At 45.7% G+C, this 16,663-nt stretch overlaps 1 pseudogene; it reads right to left on the bottom strand.

Moving 5' to 3' along the window:
* Positions 1 to 573: 573 nt before the first annotated feature.
* Positions 574 to 10,558, bottom strand: LOC144324859 (NEDD4-binding protein 3 homolog pseudogene; annotated as a pseudogene).
* Positions 10,559 to 16,663: the final 6,105 nt, after the last annotated feature.

Raw genomic sequence — 16,663 nt, 5'->3', positions numbered from 1 at the left:
AAAGTGTTAACCTGTGGCCTCACTTGTAGTTGGGGTAAACAATGGTGCCAACCATGTGGGAAAAGTGAATATTCACACCATATGAGTATTTTTTAAGGAAAAAAAATTGTAGCCCACTGAAATGATAGGCTATTAAAACGCGAATATTCATTGCAGCTCTAATAATACTCAGTTCCCTTCTGCTTACTGTAGTCACATCAGCAGAAGTCCGGACAAGTTATTCTATATTAAAAGTGATCGCATCCGACTCGTCAAATGAAAATCCAGCAAGTCTTGTCTTCTGGCTGAATAAATGGACCTACAATAGACTTTTTACCCTATAACTGAAATGTTGCATTCTTTGAAGATGCATTATAACAATAGCACAGCAGCTGCTATTTTGATCTAAATTCAGTTAATGAGTTTGTGTGTTAGAACCTGTTCTACTATGATTATCTTCAATCAGGCAGATTGTGTCCAATATTTTATTAATAAATTTCAAATATTTGTACATAGAATAATATATCAAATAATTACATAAATAGAACAGTGTGGTTGTATGAATTGGTGGCAAACAGTTAAAAGAAGGGAAAATTAAACACTAATACAGAGCCTCAGCTCCTCGCGCTGCCTCTGCTGAAGGTCCAGCAGCTCTTCTTGCAGCCGTTGCTCTTCCTGCTGAGCTTTGTGGAGCTGAAGCTGAATTTCCTGCGTCAGTTCATCCAGCTCATCCATCCACAAACGCCATTTGTCCTCAAATCTCTGAGTGAAGGGATCATCATTCTCACTCAGATTGCTCTCCATGGCCTTCTCAGTCTGCCGGTCCTCGAGCTCCTTCACCACATCTTCCAAGGAGTTTGTGGGTTCATTCGGAGGGTGTGGTTCCCCAGAGCTCTGCAGGCGGCTCAGGCTCTTGCAAGACGGAGATGTTTTGTCTACAGCCAAGGGGTCCCGTGGCCCCTGAGAAGCCCTGTCTAAGGAGTCGCCAGTGTGGTTGTTGTGGCCCATGGAAGCACTGAGCTGGGTTGGAGCAGGTTTGAAAGGTGGAGTGTCGGTGGGGAAGCTTTGGATAGCCTTTGTGCTCTCGTCCAGGCTGATGGTGTGCAGCAGGTGACTGCGGAGAGGGCTGCGTTGCGAGGAGCTGCTGGTGCTGTTCTGGGCCAGGCTCCTGTTGCTCTTGGAGAGCTTCTGGCCTTTGGCTGATGACGGCCTCGGCATGCACAACAGGCTCTTCCACGATACCACCTTGAAGGCAGAGGGTCTGATCCGACACCTGCTGAAGCATCCATGTTCAGGCAATGAGCTCTTGGAGAAATCAGCTGCCTGTTGATGGTCCCAGAAATACCGCTCGGGGGACTGGTTCTCCTGGTCACACTCATAGTCCCCTTTAAAGCCACCTCCAGATGACTGGTGCTTCTTCTCAGCCCAGGTGTCCCGCTTCCCCCAATGGAAGTAGCCAAAAACTCCATGCTGTGATGTTCCTTTCCGGAGGAGCCCGTCTGGCTGACGCCTGCCACGCAGACCTCCTGGAGAAGTCGGCAAGGAATCCCGTTTCTCTACTCGGCTGCCCACGTTGCCCATGCTGCCGTCGTTCTCAGGCTCAGAATCCAGAGTGAAAGGATCAAACAGACAATGGCAGGGGTTAACGGTCACATGAGAGGCCTGTTCTGTTGCTATGGAGTTTGAAACACAAGCGGAATGCCAGCACAAGATGGCTGCCTGCAGCCTGATCCTCGGCTAGACTGGGCTGGACTCCATTCCGCGACCTCCTCCTCCTCCTCCTCCTGCAGCCCCTTGGTTGGCTCCATAATCCTTGTCTTCCCATCCATTTACATATTCATTCTTTGCGCTCTTATTTAGTTGCTAACAACATACCATATTTTTCCATATATTAAAGGATTTAGTCAAAATTTGGGGGTCGTTTTATACACGGTTGGTGAATGCTCAGGGGTTCCGGCCCTGGCTCTGGTGCGGGCGGCGCAAGCTCTGACCTGGACTTGGGTTCCAGTTGGGCTTTGACACGGGTGCAGGTGGCGCGGGTTTGGGCTCTGGACCGATTTCTTAATTTTGGGTTCAAAAAAATAAGGGTCGTCTTATACATGGGGGCATCTTATACAGTGGTCCCTCGGGTTACATACGCTTCAGGTTCCATACGCTTCAGGTTACAGACTCCGCTAACCCAGAAATAGTGCTTCAGGTTAAGAACTTTGCTTCAGGATAAGAACAGAAATTGTGCTTCGGAGGCGCGGCAGCAGCAGGAGGCCTCATTAGCTAAAGTGGTGCTTCAGGTTAAGAACAGTTTCAGGTTAAGTACGGACCTCCGGAACGAATTAAGTACTTAACCCGAGGTACCACTGTACACTGAAAAATATGATATTCTTTCAACACATTGTTTTGTGTGAATGAAAAAAAAAAACCATTTGCAATTTTTCCCACTTGGGCTTTTATATATTTATATTGTTACCTTGCTGTATAATTTCAAAAGTTCATTTATACAGCTTTTGGGGCGTTACCATTGGCTTTGGTACATTGCAAAAGCTATAGTTGGACATTGATTCTATGGAGGTAATGGCTTATGGGAGGGGAGTTGGAGAGGGTGGCTGATGGCCATGGCTTCCTTTTTTTTTAAACAGATATTTATTAGAATTCTACAAAATGAAAAAAGAAAAAAGAAAAATACAAAATAAAAATAGATAAAAAACAATTCCATCTTTCCATCACTTTCTTTCATTTGCTTATTTCCCGGACCTCCTCACACCTCCCTTTTTGTATTCCAGTTCAATTTGTTAGTTCAGCAAATCCTTCTCCTCTTTGTTATCCTAATCTTTAATCTTGAAATAATGTGTAACATTAACTTTTGACTGTTAATACCCCATTTTTTTCATACTCCTTATAGCGTTATAGGTAGGCCATGGCTTCCACTGAAATAAATTCAAAGAATATTCTCCTCAGTAAGTAAGCTTTATTGTACTACCCAAAGGCCATGACAAAACCATTCAAACACTATCCACATGGCTTCCACTGACTCGTCCCAACTTTCACAGGAAGTCCTCCCAATGTTTTAAATTCCACACCATGTTTTCTATGTCACCCAAGAGGAAATTTTCACCAGACTTTTCCTACTGAAATCTTTTGTGGGTTATTATTATTATTTATTTTATTTCAATACCGCTTTATATTTTTAAGGAAAATCTCAAAGTGGTTTACAGCATATTAAAACATCAATAAAACAATCCAGAACGAATCATTTCTGAAGAAAGTCAGATATAGAGTATACAGTGAAAGCAACATAATTAACAGAAAACTAAAATGATATCTTAAAGATTTCAAAATGAAACATTACAAAGGAGGTCAGCTACAGAATACATATTTAACACAAAGTTAAGAAAAAATATTAAACATTTCAAAAAATACAAAAGCATTTCTAAGTGAAGTCAAATATAAAATGCACATTTAAACCATCATATTTTATGCAATTACTTTATTCCAGCATCAGTTTCCCCTTTTCTAGGTGTGACATTTAGTCCGTGCAGGAAAACAATATAGGCACAGTTACCTTTGGCTTGGTTCAGCCGTCCCTGGCCAGCATCTCATTTCCACTGTGCTGCTCAAGCTCACCTTGTCAAACTTCTAGTCCACAGTGTGTACTCAGAGAGATCAGCATGTGGTATGTACACCATAAGGGTGCCGGTTGTCATGATACTCTGGCTCAACACAGTGGTTTGATTATTGGCTTCTGTGTAATAATAGAGATAGGTGCTGAAACCGATTCACAAGAGGCAGAGAAAGTATTACTTCACAGGGCATTTAATTAACTTCCAGAATTTGCTGCCGCAAGATGCGGTAATAGCCAATGAGTTAGATGGCTTTAAAAGTAGATTAGACAATATTGTGGAGAATAGGTCTGTCAGTGGCAATTAGCTACGGCAGCTAAATGGAATCTCCACCTACACAGGTAAACAAATACCGTATTTTTCCGTGAATAAGACGCCCCCATGTATAAGACGACCCCTATTTTTTGAGCCCAATTTAAGAAATAAATTTATTTATATATTTAATTGCAACATTCCGTGTGTGAGACGACCCCCAATTTTAAACTTAAAAAAATTGGGGAAAATATAGTCTTATACACGGAAAAATACAGTAAGTATTGGGCAATTGCTTACCTGTCCTGCTTGTGGCTTCTCATAAGCATCTGGTTAGCCTTTAATAAAAAAAGGAATATGAAACAATAAAAACAATTATCTATAAAATGCTGGTAGGTGAGATATCTGCCGCTCTGCTAATATAATTCTTCGTCAGCACTGTGTTGTCTGCACTTTACTTTGCTGAAGGTTGGAATGCTATCTTACACTTCAGGTTGGAATGCTATCTTACAGGGGTTTGTGAGGGGTATATTTTATATTAAACTCATGCAGACATCACAGATGCCATGATCCATAGAAACAAACCATGCAAAGAGTCCTGAGTAGGAGGAGAAGCTTCATCCTCTAGGGACAATTATGTCTACCTCAGAGCTGCCTGGAAATACACTTCCGGGTGGGGTGTGCATAATTTTTCTGGGTTGTTGTATGCCACGTAAGGACAGCGGTAGCCTGAGCATAATGCCCCCCCCCCCCAAGCAACTCTCTTGGTTGCCCCATCACCAAAAGACGTATTTTTATAATATGTTGTAAACTGCCTTGATCAGAAGACAGGGTATTTACTCTTTGAGATAAATAAAATCCGACCCAGAGGAGATTTCAAATTCTCCCCAACCCCCTTGTACTCACTTTCCTTCCTTGCTACTCTTGCTGTTGTTGAATATGGCAATTCCTTCCCTGTCTCTTTTGCTTGAGCGGTCTGGCACCTGGCACGCTGCTCGCTATCTTTGCTCCCACACTAAGGACTAGTGTACTTATTCCCTTCAGTTTGTAAAGGTGCAGTGCTCCTGCGGCTTGGCTTGCAGTCATAGCAGCGTGACATCTTTGAGAAGAGGGAGGGAACCTTCCTTCCCTTTGGGAATTCTGCCGCTGCTGCTACTGGAACAGCAAGCCAGATAGAGAGGGAGGGAAGTTAGCAGGGGTGTGGGGGTGGGTGTGTGGTTGTAGGACTCAACAAGGAGTTCAGAGAGGGGCTGCACACCATCACATTTCTGATAACATGTGTGGGTTGCAGCATGGGCCCAGTTTAGCTCAGAACAATCGCAACAATCCAACCCAATATTTTGGGTTTCTGTTCCAAATTATTAATTATTAAATTCCACACAGACTTCCCATATTCTGGACCTCTGAAGAACTCCTTTCACAATAGTTATATTTCTGCCCTCTTCTTCTTGTTCTCAAGAATGTGGTTTATGAGCAAGCTGTAGAGGGAGGTGGGGGACAGGCATGGCTTGTCCACCTGAGAAGGTAGACCATCTAGGATAAGGAAAACTCTCATCCGAAACCTCTGTTGCCTTGCAGGATATCTTCGGGAGAAGAAAAGGCTAAGGCTTTCTCTCTTTTTTTACACCTAACTTTGTTTATTCTTTTCAGCCAAAGGATGTGCATACACAGATAACACTGAGGGCTGTAGGACACAAAGATGTGACTCACAGCTGTTGGAAAAACACTGCCAAGTCACCTGTAAATGTACAACATAAATAACATTGTAAGAACGTTCTTGAGATAACTATTCTTAATTTAAGATAGAACTACAGCATTAATTTAAGATAGAACTACAGCATTAAAAGGGACGCGGGTGGCGCTGTGGGTAAAAGCCTCAGCACCTAGGGCTTGCCGATCGAAAGGTTGGCGGTTCGAATCCCCGCGGCGGGGTGCGCTCCCGTTGCTCGGTCCCAGCGCCTGCCAACCTAGCAGTTCGAAAGCACCCCCGGGTGCAAGTAGATAAATAGGGACCCTTACTGGCGGGAAGGTAAACGGCGTTTCCGTGTGCGGCTCTGGCTCGCCAGAGCAGCGATGTCACGCTGGCCACGTGACCTGGAAGTGTCTCCGGACAGCGCTGGCCCCCGGCCTCTTGAGTGAGATGGGCGCACAACCCCAGAGTCTGTCAAGACTGGCCCGTACGGGCAGGGGTACCTTTACCTTTTTACAGCATTAAAAGTAAATAATCTTTGACTTTTTCTTTCAAAAACTGGTTTAAAATTTACATTATTGGCACCAAGAATATTTCCCAAAGACCAGCTCTTGGAGGTGATGACAAAGTCCAAAGTCCAGCTATTGAGGTTGATGTTGTTTGTGTGGTTAGGGCTTCCTCATTGGGAATAAGCTCCTTCACTGTAAACTTGGAGCACAAACAAATTAAAATTAACTTTATACTTTATAACATAAGACTACATGACTTTAACTGCTTAATGATGTCAAATTACGTAATGGGTAGAATTACAAAAGGGCAATGTATGTGCCACAGATCACGTGCGCACGTGAGGGTTGGGAGAGGCACATAGCACAATTTAAAGTAAATAACACTAAACAGAAATATAATTTAAACAAACCACATTATCTGCTGCTGCTGAGGCTGAACTGTGAGTAGCAAAGTATGCTATTTTTTTATTAGATGCATAGGATTGAAGATCAGCAGGCAAAAAGGGAAGGACAAAGGGGGAAGGAATTTGATGTAATTTGGAGGAAAATATACAAAAAGCTACCTATCTGCTATAGAAGGTGCTGTCAGAATTATTTTAATTATTGTTATTTTACACATATATATCTGGACCATCAGAAAATGAGCCCAGGGTGCCTTATCCAACCCCATAGTTTATCACACGGAGTAAAGGGCAGGTAATGTGTGGTGTAGTGTGGTGTAGTGGTTAAGAGCGGTAGTCTCGTAATCTGGGGAACCGGGTTCGCATCTCCGCTCCTCCACATGCAGCTGCTGGGTGACCTTGGGCCAGTCACACTTTTCTGAAGTCTCTCAGCCCCACTCACCTCACAGAGTGTTTGTTGTGGGGGAGGAAGGGAAAGGAGAATGTTAGCCGCTTTGAGACTCCTTAAAGGGAGTGGGACGCGGGTGGCGCTGTGGGTTAAAGCCTCAGTGCCTAGGACTTGCCGATCGAAAGGTCGGCAGTTCGAATCCCCGCGATGGGGTGCGCTCCCGCTGCTCGGTCCCAGCGCCTGCCAACCTAGCAGTTCGAAAGCACCCTCGGGTGCAAGTAGATAAATAGGGACCGCTTACTGGCGGGAAGGTAAACGGCGTTTCCGTGTGTGGCTCTGGCTCGCCAGATGCAGCTTTGTCACGCTGGCCACGTGGCCCGGAAGTGTCTGCGGACAGCGCTGGCCCCTGGCCTATAGAGTGAGATGGGCGCACAACCCTAGAGTCTGTCAAGACTGGCCCGTATGGGCAGGGGTATCTTTACCTTTTTTTAAAGGGAGTGAAAGGCGGGATATCAAATCCAAACTCTTCTTCTTCTTCTAATGTGTGTGTTTTTCCAGCATCTCCGAGAAAAATGTACAAAAATGGTGCAAATCTGCTTGCCTCAACCTCCCAACCAACATGTACAGAGAAATGAGCACCCCACAAATAATAACAATACTGACATCACAATCATTGACATATACTCGGAGTCGAGTGTGGATTTCATGCTCTTTATTCAGCTCATAGTAGCGAGGAATGAAAGTTCCCCCAAAATATCTGCTTTATGTACATTATTTACACAATGGGCTGCAAGTGATTGGCTAATTCCGGGATTCTCCTGTAGGCCAATCAGCTTGCGGGTTCACTTCCACCTGGAGCTGGATTGGGTGGCTCCTGTGGGCCAATCATACTGCTGCATTGTTCTAGGACCAATCATACTGCTGCATTCTGAATCCTATTGTTCTAGGACCAATCAGACGGCTACATTTTGGATCCTATTCAACTCACTACATAACAATCATCATCATCACCACCACCATCATCAACAATCCACATCAAAAAGAACCTGTATTTTTGTGGTTCAGAAACTGATGAAGAGATGCATTGAGAAATGGGAGAGATAGACTAAGATCAAGCAAATCTGTCTGTCGACAAAGCTGGGAAGCCGACATCCATGAAGGGATAGGTACCTGACAGAAAAAGGCGGCATTTGCAGGCCTTTCAGAGACCATGTTGTTTTGCAGCATGCATTGCTTCTTATTTATTTAATTATTAAAATTATTTATATCCTGCTTCACACAGGAAACTAAAATGTAAGAGCTGCTGTGGCTCAGTGGCTAAGAAACTGATCTATGAGTGAGGGACTTTGAATCTTGACTCTTCTCAGTTGGAGGTGGGATGGATAGGATGGCCTCTAGTGGTGGACCTGCTTTGAATCTTGACTCTTCTCAGTTGGAGAATTCAATCCTGCTTTGAATCTTGACTCTTCTCAGTTGGAGGTGGGATGGATGGGATGGCCTCTAGTGGTGGACCCCAAACTTTGCCTAGGCAGGTGATAAAGTGCCACTGGCTGTAGACACTGGGAGTCCCCAGAATGGGACACTTGGCTGTACAGGGGGGTACTGACATCTTTGGATCCTCTGGAACTAACATAGCAGGGGAGAAAACAAGAATGAACAACAAGCTGACTGGTGTAAGAGCTCTATCACAGCTGTCCCTTTTCTTGCGAGGAATCCTATTCAGAATAAGGGAATTTCCCTTAAAAAAAGGAAAAAGTTGACAGCTATGAGCTCTAAGCCTGCCTGGCCGCTGGTTGGGACTCACCTATCTGCTGAAAGCACTATACAAAAGTGCCGTCATCATCATTAATAACAGCAAAAAACTGAAAGGCAGCAGCATTAAACCAGTGCCCCATAGCAATAATAAATTCTAGGTTGCCTTCTGGAGTAAAAATATTTTCAGTACTCATCACGGACATAGTTCCAGAACTGTGGCATGAGAAACCCTCTGCCTCTGCTACTCACCAACAGAGGCACCATTCTGAAGCGCACTGAGGAGTCCTGACGTTGTGCGCACAATGTTGCATGAGGTCCTGACGTTGCTCTGCACCCGGATCCAAAAAATAAGGGAGTGCCACCCTTAAAAAAAAACCCATTGAAGGTCCTCCAGAGCCTTCGCCACCCAGAGCCAGCTCCTATGCTTGTCAATCAAGTATCTGCTACTGGCAGATTTTAAGCTCAGGTTCTTCTTCGCTGATGTCATGCGCCTGGCTTTCTTTAGCACTCTTGTGGGAGCCAGCTCTCTTCTCCCTCCACCAGGGGCGTAGGAAGGGGGTGGGGGGGCACCCCAGGTGCCATCATGGAGGGGGGGTGACAAATTATCAAGGAACAATGGCGCTGTGGGTTAAACCACAGAGCCTAGGACTTGCCGATCAGAAGGTCGGCGGTTTGAATCCCCACGACGGGGTGAGCTCCCGTTGCTCAGTCCCTGCTCCTGCCAACCTAGCAGTTCGAAAGCACGTCAAAGTGCAAGTAGATCAATAGGTACCGCTCCGGCGAGAATGTAAACAGTGTTTCCGTGCGCTGCTCTGGTTCGCCAGAAGCGGCTTAGTCATGCTGGCCACATGACCCGGAAGCTGTACACCAGCTCCCTTGCCCAATAAGGCAAGATGTGTGCCGCAACCCCAGAGTCGGTCACGACTGGACCTAATGATCAGGAGTCCCTTTACCTTTAGAGTGGTTCATAAAAAAACTTTTTTAAAAAAATGCCTGCTCCAAAGGTCTTATCTTACTACACTAGGGATAAGCTACATATGAAATTTCATGTGTATCAGTTAATATCTTGACCCTCCTCCACGAAAATAGCTGTTTACTTGACCGTTTTCCTATGTTGTGAAGGCTCAAATTTCAACAAAGCACGTGTTTTTGCTAGACTCTTTTTGGGTACCTGCTAAAAGCATTCTTCTTTAGACAAGCATACCTAGATGCTGTGGAAGTTGAAATAATTTTAATCTTAATATTTTAGCTTTTGCATGTTTTGTAAATGCCTGCTCCAAAGGTCTTATCTTACTACACTAGGGGTTATATAGCTATATCTGAAATTTCATGCATATCAGTTAATATCTTGACCCTCCTCCACGAAAATAACTGTTTACTTGGCCGTTTTCGTATGCCGTGAAGGCTGAAATTTCAATTCAGTGGAGTCAAACACAATCCATCCTGTAGATTTAAGTATCTGTCCACAATCGCCTACTTGTTATCAGGGGCCCAGAATCCACATTCCTCTGTAAGAAAATATGAAATAACGTAAAACCATTTTTGCAGGCAAAAAATAAAATACAAAATACAAGAAATTTTATGCACCAGGTACCACCTGACCTTTCTACACCTCTGCCCTCCACATGAATGTCCCAGGGGAACAATGCAGTGTTGGTGTCCTTCCAGCACTATTTTTTTGCAAAATTTTACAAGGTCTGGAGCGCTAATGCAGAAACAAAGAAATGAGGGAAGGGGGGAGTTTGCATTAAAAAAACACAAAGTTTGATTTAGACTTTTGCTTCCATTTTTCATTGTGATAACAGGCTTGCAGCCTAGGCCCCTCCAAAGCCCTGGGTCCCCCTGACTAAAAATTCTCTCCTCCCCACCAATGTGTTCACTACTTTGCACATTAATTGTTCCCAGACTTAGCAGGGATTTTATTTTTTCCTTTCAGAACCAGAATTACCTATGGTAAGGACGGCAACCATGGTGACACTTGCAGTTCATTCTCACGTCCAGATGCAACCTTTTGATTGACTGGGAGGGGTCGTAAACGAAACGGCTTGCCACCCTTTAAGGATCCAGAGCCAAGGCAACTCCAGTTCTTTTCCACAGTGATATGCAAAAGAGCTTTTATCTCTATTCAACAGCTTGCTGTGGGCTGTCTGGTTAACCGTAGAGGGAACTTTACTTTCTGCTCTTGCATACATACATTTGGGTGACGTGCAGCAGAAAAACCAGCCAACACATGCTAATCAAATAAAAATTTACCTCAGAAAGTGTTGAAAAAGTCCCATTTGCCATAGATAACTGATCTGTTTGTCTGAGAGGCAAATACCATTCTTTCTAATGCTATAATGTTGGAGAGAATTGAGTGTGAACAAGCAGAGCTTAATACTATTAAATTTCCACATTGTCTGGTCTGCTGAACACTCTAAAGAAGATGTTCCCATTCCTGCCCCTTATGAACCCTTGAAAATTGCTGAGGGTCTTGGCAGACCATTTCATGATTCCCACCCACCCACCATCTGTTGTAGCAACTGTTATGCACTGTGTTAGATGCAGTGTGGATTTAAATTGCATTTTTATTGCTTCTTTTCTTTCTCATATCGCATAGGGTTCAAAGTGTATGTGTTCTTCACAGCAACACCACAGACCACCTGAATAAAGCTCATGGGTCACTGGGGGTCCATGGAATCCAGTTGGGGAACCCCTGCTCAAAGGCTGATTAAATGGAGTGGTTTTTGGCAGGGCCAGCCCACACCTGAGGCAAGGTGAGACCACTGCCTCAGGCGGCAGGATCCACAGGGGCAGCAAATTCGAATTTACTGTAGCTATTCCCCCCCACCCTTGTTCCCAAAGTAGATTAAACAGAGAGATTAAAAAATTATAGAGCAGCCCACCTCTTTGTTTTGGACCTCTCCTTATTTTTCCTCCCAGGGGGTGGAATGGAGAGTTGACTGTAGAAATCAACAGAGAACTCCAGGATATTATTCTAGCTGTGATTAGACAGTTATGTGCCCATCCACCCAGGTGAGAATTTTTTTGTTTGAACTTTTGCCCAAGGTAGCAGCAAAAATGCAATTGTTCTGAGGGTGTTCTGGATGTCATCTCAGGATTCCTTCCAGCCCTGTGGAGTCAAGGGACTGGGGGTCTGCAGAAGAGGCTGGCTACTGAAATGGTCAGACTGTAGCTGGGTCCGGTAAGCATCTCCTTTGCTATGTAAGCTAGGGACAAAGTGTTGTCACAGAAACAAGGTAATTGGAGATGCCTTACGAAGGTGACAGCAGATGTGGCAAAAGAGGGCACCTCTCCCCTCCGCTGGCTGGAGGTGATGTCACTGAGGGGTCATCTGTGGGCAAAAACACCACAAGTGACCTCACTCAAAGGATACCAAATAATAATAATAATAATAATAATAATAATAATAATAATAATAATATATTATTTATACCCTGCCCATCTTACTGGCTTTCCCCAGCCACTCTGGGTGGCCTCCAACAAAGTATTAAAATACAGTTGTCTGTTAAATATTAAAAGCTTCCATAAAGAGGGCTGCCTTCAAATGTCTTCTAAAAGTCTGGTAGTTGTTGTTCTCTTTGAAATCTGGTGGGAGGGCGTTCCACAGGGCAGGTGCCACTACCGAGGCCTGGTTCCCTGTAACTAGGCTTCTCGCAGTGAGGGATCCGCCAGAAGGCCCTCGGCGCTAGACCTCAGTGTCTGGGCAGAACAATGGGGGTGGAGATGCTCCTTCAGGTATAAAGGAACAAGGCCATTAAAGGTCAGCACCAACACTTTGAATTGTGCTCAGAAATGTACTGGGAGCCAGTGTTATGTGGTCTCGGCAGCCGCTCCCAGTCACTAGTCTAGCTGCCACATTCTGGATTAGTTGTAGTTTCCGGGTCACCTTCAAAGGTAGCCCAACGTAGCCAATGTAGGTCTTTCAAGACCGGTGTTATGTGGTCTCGGCAGCTGCCCCCAGTCAACAGTCTAGCTGCTGCATTCTGGATTAGTTGTAGTTTCCGAGTCACCTTCAAAGGTAGCCCAACGTAGAGCGCATTGCAGTAGTCCAAGCGGGAGATAACTAGAGCATGCACCACTCTGGCGAGACAGTCTGCGGGCAGGTAGGGTCTCAGCCTGCGTACCAGGTGGAGTTGGTAGACAGCTGCCCTGGATACAGAATTGACCTGCGCCTCCATGGACAGCTGTGAGTCCAAAATGACTCCCAGGCTGCACTCCTGGTCCTTCAGGGTCACAGTTACCCCATTCAGGACCAGGGAGTCCTCCACACCTGCCCGCCTCCTGTCCCCACAAAACAGTACTTCTGTCATGTCAGGATTCAACCTCAATCTGTTAGCCGCCATCCATCCTCCAACCTCCTCTAGACACTCACACAGGACCTTCACCGCCTTCACTGGTTCTGATTTGAAAGAGAGGTAGAGCTGGGTATCATCCACATATTGATGAACACCCAACCCAAACCCCTTGATGATCTCTCCCAGCGGCTGCATGTAGATGTTAAAAATATATTCTGGAATCCCTGAAACCTCACTGCTTGGAGACTGAGGTGTGTACAGCAGTTTATCTGATCACTTCAAATGACCTGCTTGTTGAACATCCATCCTGGTCTGTTTGCACAAAGTTTGTGGGCAAGTTAGATTAGCAGACCCTCTTAATTTCACTACTTACGCACTTGCAAACATCATTGGTAATGAACAGAGATGAGGTGAGAAATCAGATCTGGACTAAACAAATGCAACAAATAAAATAAAATTGTGCTTAAATAGACCTTCCCCATTAGTAGTTTATGTAGCCTGTACCTCACCTGCCCCTTTTCTCTAGTTGCCTCCGATCCCCTACGAAAAGGAAAATATCCTTACCTTGGGGAACTGGGAGGTGGATAGGCTCACTTGCCAAATACATCACTTCTCACATCAAAATCCTCTCTTTCTCCCTCTTAAAAAAAACAAACCAATGGAAAATGGTACTAAATGGTACCTGCAGAGACAATTCTGTTCTTTCAGTAAGAACAACACACCTCTGATTGTCAGTAATATGGAGAAGGTAGAAGGAGCAAGGGGGGGGTTTAATTTATTTTAACTCTTAAAACTTGAATTTTAATGGATTTTGATTCAAATTTGCTAGGGCGACTTGGGTACCAATGATATTGAGTTAGTCCTGATCTGGTGAATCTCTGATCTGAAACTTGGGCAGTATGAATTTAAGTGAACAACTTAATAAACAAAAAAAGTTCAGCCATTAGTAACTTAAAAACCTGCTTCATTTTTGAAGGAATAAAAATGTTAATATAAATAATGAAATGTAATAACCCATATAATAACAAAGTTGTTTCACTTAATATAAAACATTATTTGCGTTAGATACATACCACAGAATGATGAACTTCCTTCCTTATAAAAAGGGGATTGTTTGCCCAGCTTTATTCTTTTGACTATATTCTATAAAACATTATTTGCAGTAGACACATACCACAGAATGATGAACTTTAATCCCTATAAAAAGATAATTGTTTACCCACCTTTATACTGCTGGGGGTTATAATCCCATACACACTTCGCAGGAGTAGGCCCCAGCACATTGAACTAAATGGGGCTTATTTCTGAGTAGATATGTATAAGATTGTTCTGGAGAACACAAATAAGGCATTTAAAGCAAAATAAGGCAGTCACATTTATTAAAATGAGCATTTATTATGGCAAAATATTGTTGGTATCTCTCTTAGTAGAATTTTTTAAATTTAAAAATCTGTTTTATCTGTGGAAAAATACAGTTGTGGGTTGTATTTCCTTCTTTATTTGATTTCTCATTCACCCTTCACCGCAAGGTCACAGGATGTGTTAGAACAATATACCATATTTTTCTGTGTATAACACGCCCCCGTGTATAAGACGACCCCTATTTTTTGGACCGCAACAAAAAAAATGGGGGGGGGGGGAGATTGCCCACGGTTGTTGAGCTAGCTTTTTTGGGAGGGGGGGGGGAGATTGCCCAGAATTATTTAGCTTTGGGGGGGGGGTGGTCACCGCCTGTCCACCAATACAAATCGCACACATCGCCATGGCCGCCAATCATATGCACACTCACAACAAAAAGCCGACCTCCTCCTCCTCCTTTTCTCAACATTCATTGAAATGCCAATATTCAGTGGCAGAGCATATACTATCACCACTCCAGGATGGGGCACGGAGGGATCCCGCTGCAGCTCGCCTCACAAATTGGCGTGGGGGCGCACTTGCGTGCCACAGTCCAGCCAGGGAGAGGGGCACTGTCTCCAACTCTCCTCCTCCTCTCCGCCGCTGAGTCAGGCGTGACCCAGGAGCAGAGCTGCGGCTGGACACAAGGAAGCTGCCTAGGCAGGTTCCTCGCACGCTGCAGTCCAGGAGAGAGGGAGGCAGCGTTGCTGCCCACTCTCCTCTTTCTGCCCGCCCCCACTACACCACTGCCAATATTTATTCTCCTCCTCACCTCCCCTTTCCCTCAGTTTGCTTAAAAAGGGAACCCCCTCTTTCTTTCTCCCAGATCTTACCCTCCTTCCCATTCCTTAGCCCAGCTACTTCCTTTCTCCACTTCCTCTAGCCTAGGAGTCCTCAAACTACGGTCCGTAGCCCAGATCTGGCCCACCAGAGTCCTGAACCTGGCCTGCCCGGCAATTGCAGAACCCTCCTTCCCGTTGCCCACAGCCAACGCGAGCTTCCTTCCCTCCAAGCCCCTATGTGATGGCCTGGGACTCTGGCTCGGACTTGGAACCGAAGGAGTCTTGGTCCACACCGGATCCCCTGCCTCAGGCGGCATCTGAACTGAGTCTGGGGCCTGATTCTGAAGAGCCCCAGTCTGCACAGGTTCCCCTGCAACAAGCACCAGCTGGGTCGAGTCAGGGGCCTGAGCCTGCCCTGGCTCCAGATGCAGAGACTGAGGTCTGAGAGAAGGAGAGAACCGAGTACTCGCAGGAGGAGTGCTCACCTTCGGGCGAGACAGGGAGGTGAATCACTGGGGGATCAGGACCAGCCGTTACCCCGACAGAGATAAAAGGCTGTGGGACCCCGTCCCAGGTTGCGGGAGCAACATTGCTGCTTGCTGGAACTTGCCTGAGACCCTGTGCCTGACCTAGCCTGGTTTCCTGCCTTGAGACTTGCCTTGGCCCTGTTGGACTGACTCCTCATAGAATCCTTGGATCTGGGACCAGACCTGGACCACGTCGCCTGGGCCAGCATACCCTACTCCTGCAAGTGGCTGGGTCCAATCCCTTCCAGCTTCTCCTCAGACCACACTCTCCAGCCGCATCCCACTTGGCCGCCCATCAATCCCATCACGATCCCAGGCACACAGGCGCTCCAGGGAGGTGTGTGTGTGCATGTGTGTGAGAGCAAGTGAGATGTTGCCCGTGTTAGTGACAGCTCCCTCAAACCGCTGGGAAGGGACCACAGGTTCGGCGGTGACTGCAATCCCACCCAGCTTCTCCTTCTCCACACATGCACCTCCTCCTCAGTTGCCGGGCGAAGCGGGTCCAAAGGGGGAGGGACCGGCCCATGGACCAGCCAGGCCTGGAGCCAAGCCCAGGGGAGCCATCACCATCACTGAGAAAGGCTTGTGGAAATGCGGGCATAGCGCGAAGGCGCAGCGGCTGTCGCCAGTGCTGCCGCTGGGCCCAGGGCGCCGGGTCTCTCGCTGGAGGGCACTGAGGGAGGAGCAGCCAGATGTTGCCACTGCTGCCCAGAGCCTGAGGTGGCGCCTCTTTCCTTTCCTCCCTCTTACTCGGTCACCCTCCTCTCTCTCTCTCTCTCTCTCTCTCTCTCTCTCTCTCACACACACACACACACCCATTGAAATACTTCCAAGTTTATGTTGATTAAAATTGTTCTTCATTGTAAGTATTTTATTGTTTTTCCTGTTTTTTGTGCACTACAAATAAAATATGTGCAGTGTGCATAGGAAATAATTCATATTCCCCCCCCAAACTATAGTCCGGCCCCCAACAGTGTCTGAGGGACAGTGAACTGGCCTCCTGTTTGAGAACCCTGCTCTAGCCCTTTCTCTCCCCAAACATAAGAACACCAAAGTGTGCTAATAGTAAT

The sequence above is a fragment of the Podarcis muralis genome, chromosome 3 (assembly GCF_964188315.1).
Source record: "Podarcis muralis chromosome 3, rPodMur119.hap1.1, whole genome shotgun sequence".
Classification (NCBI taxonomy): Eukaryota; Metazoa; Chordata; class Lepidosauria; order Squamata; family Lacertidae; genus Podarcis; species Podarcis muralis.
Note: the sequence above shows the minus strand (reverse complement) of the source record. Positions and strands in the feature narration are given on the sequence as shown.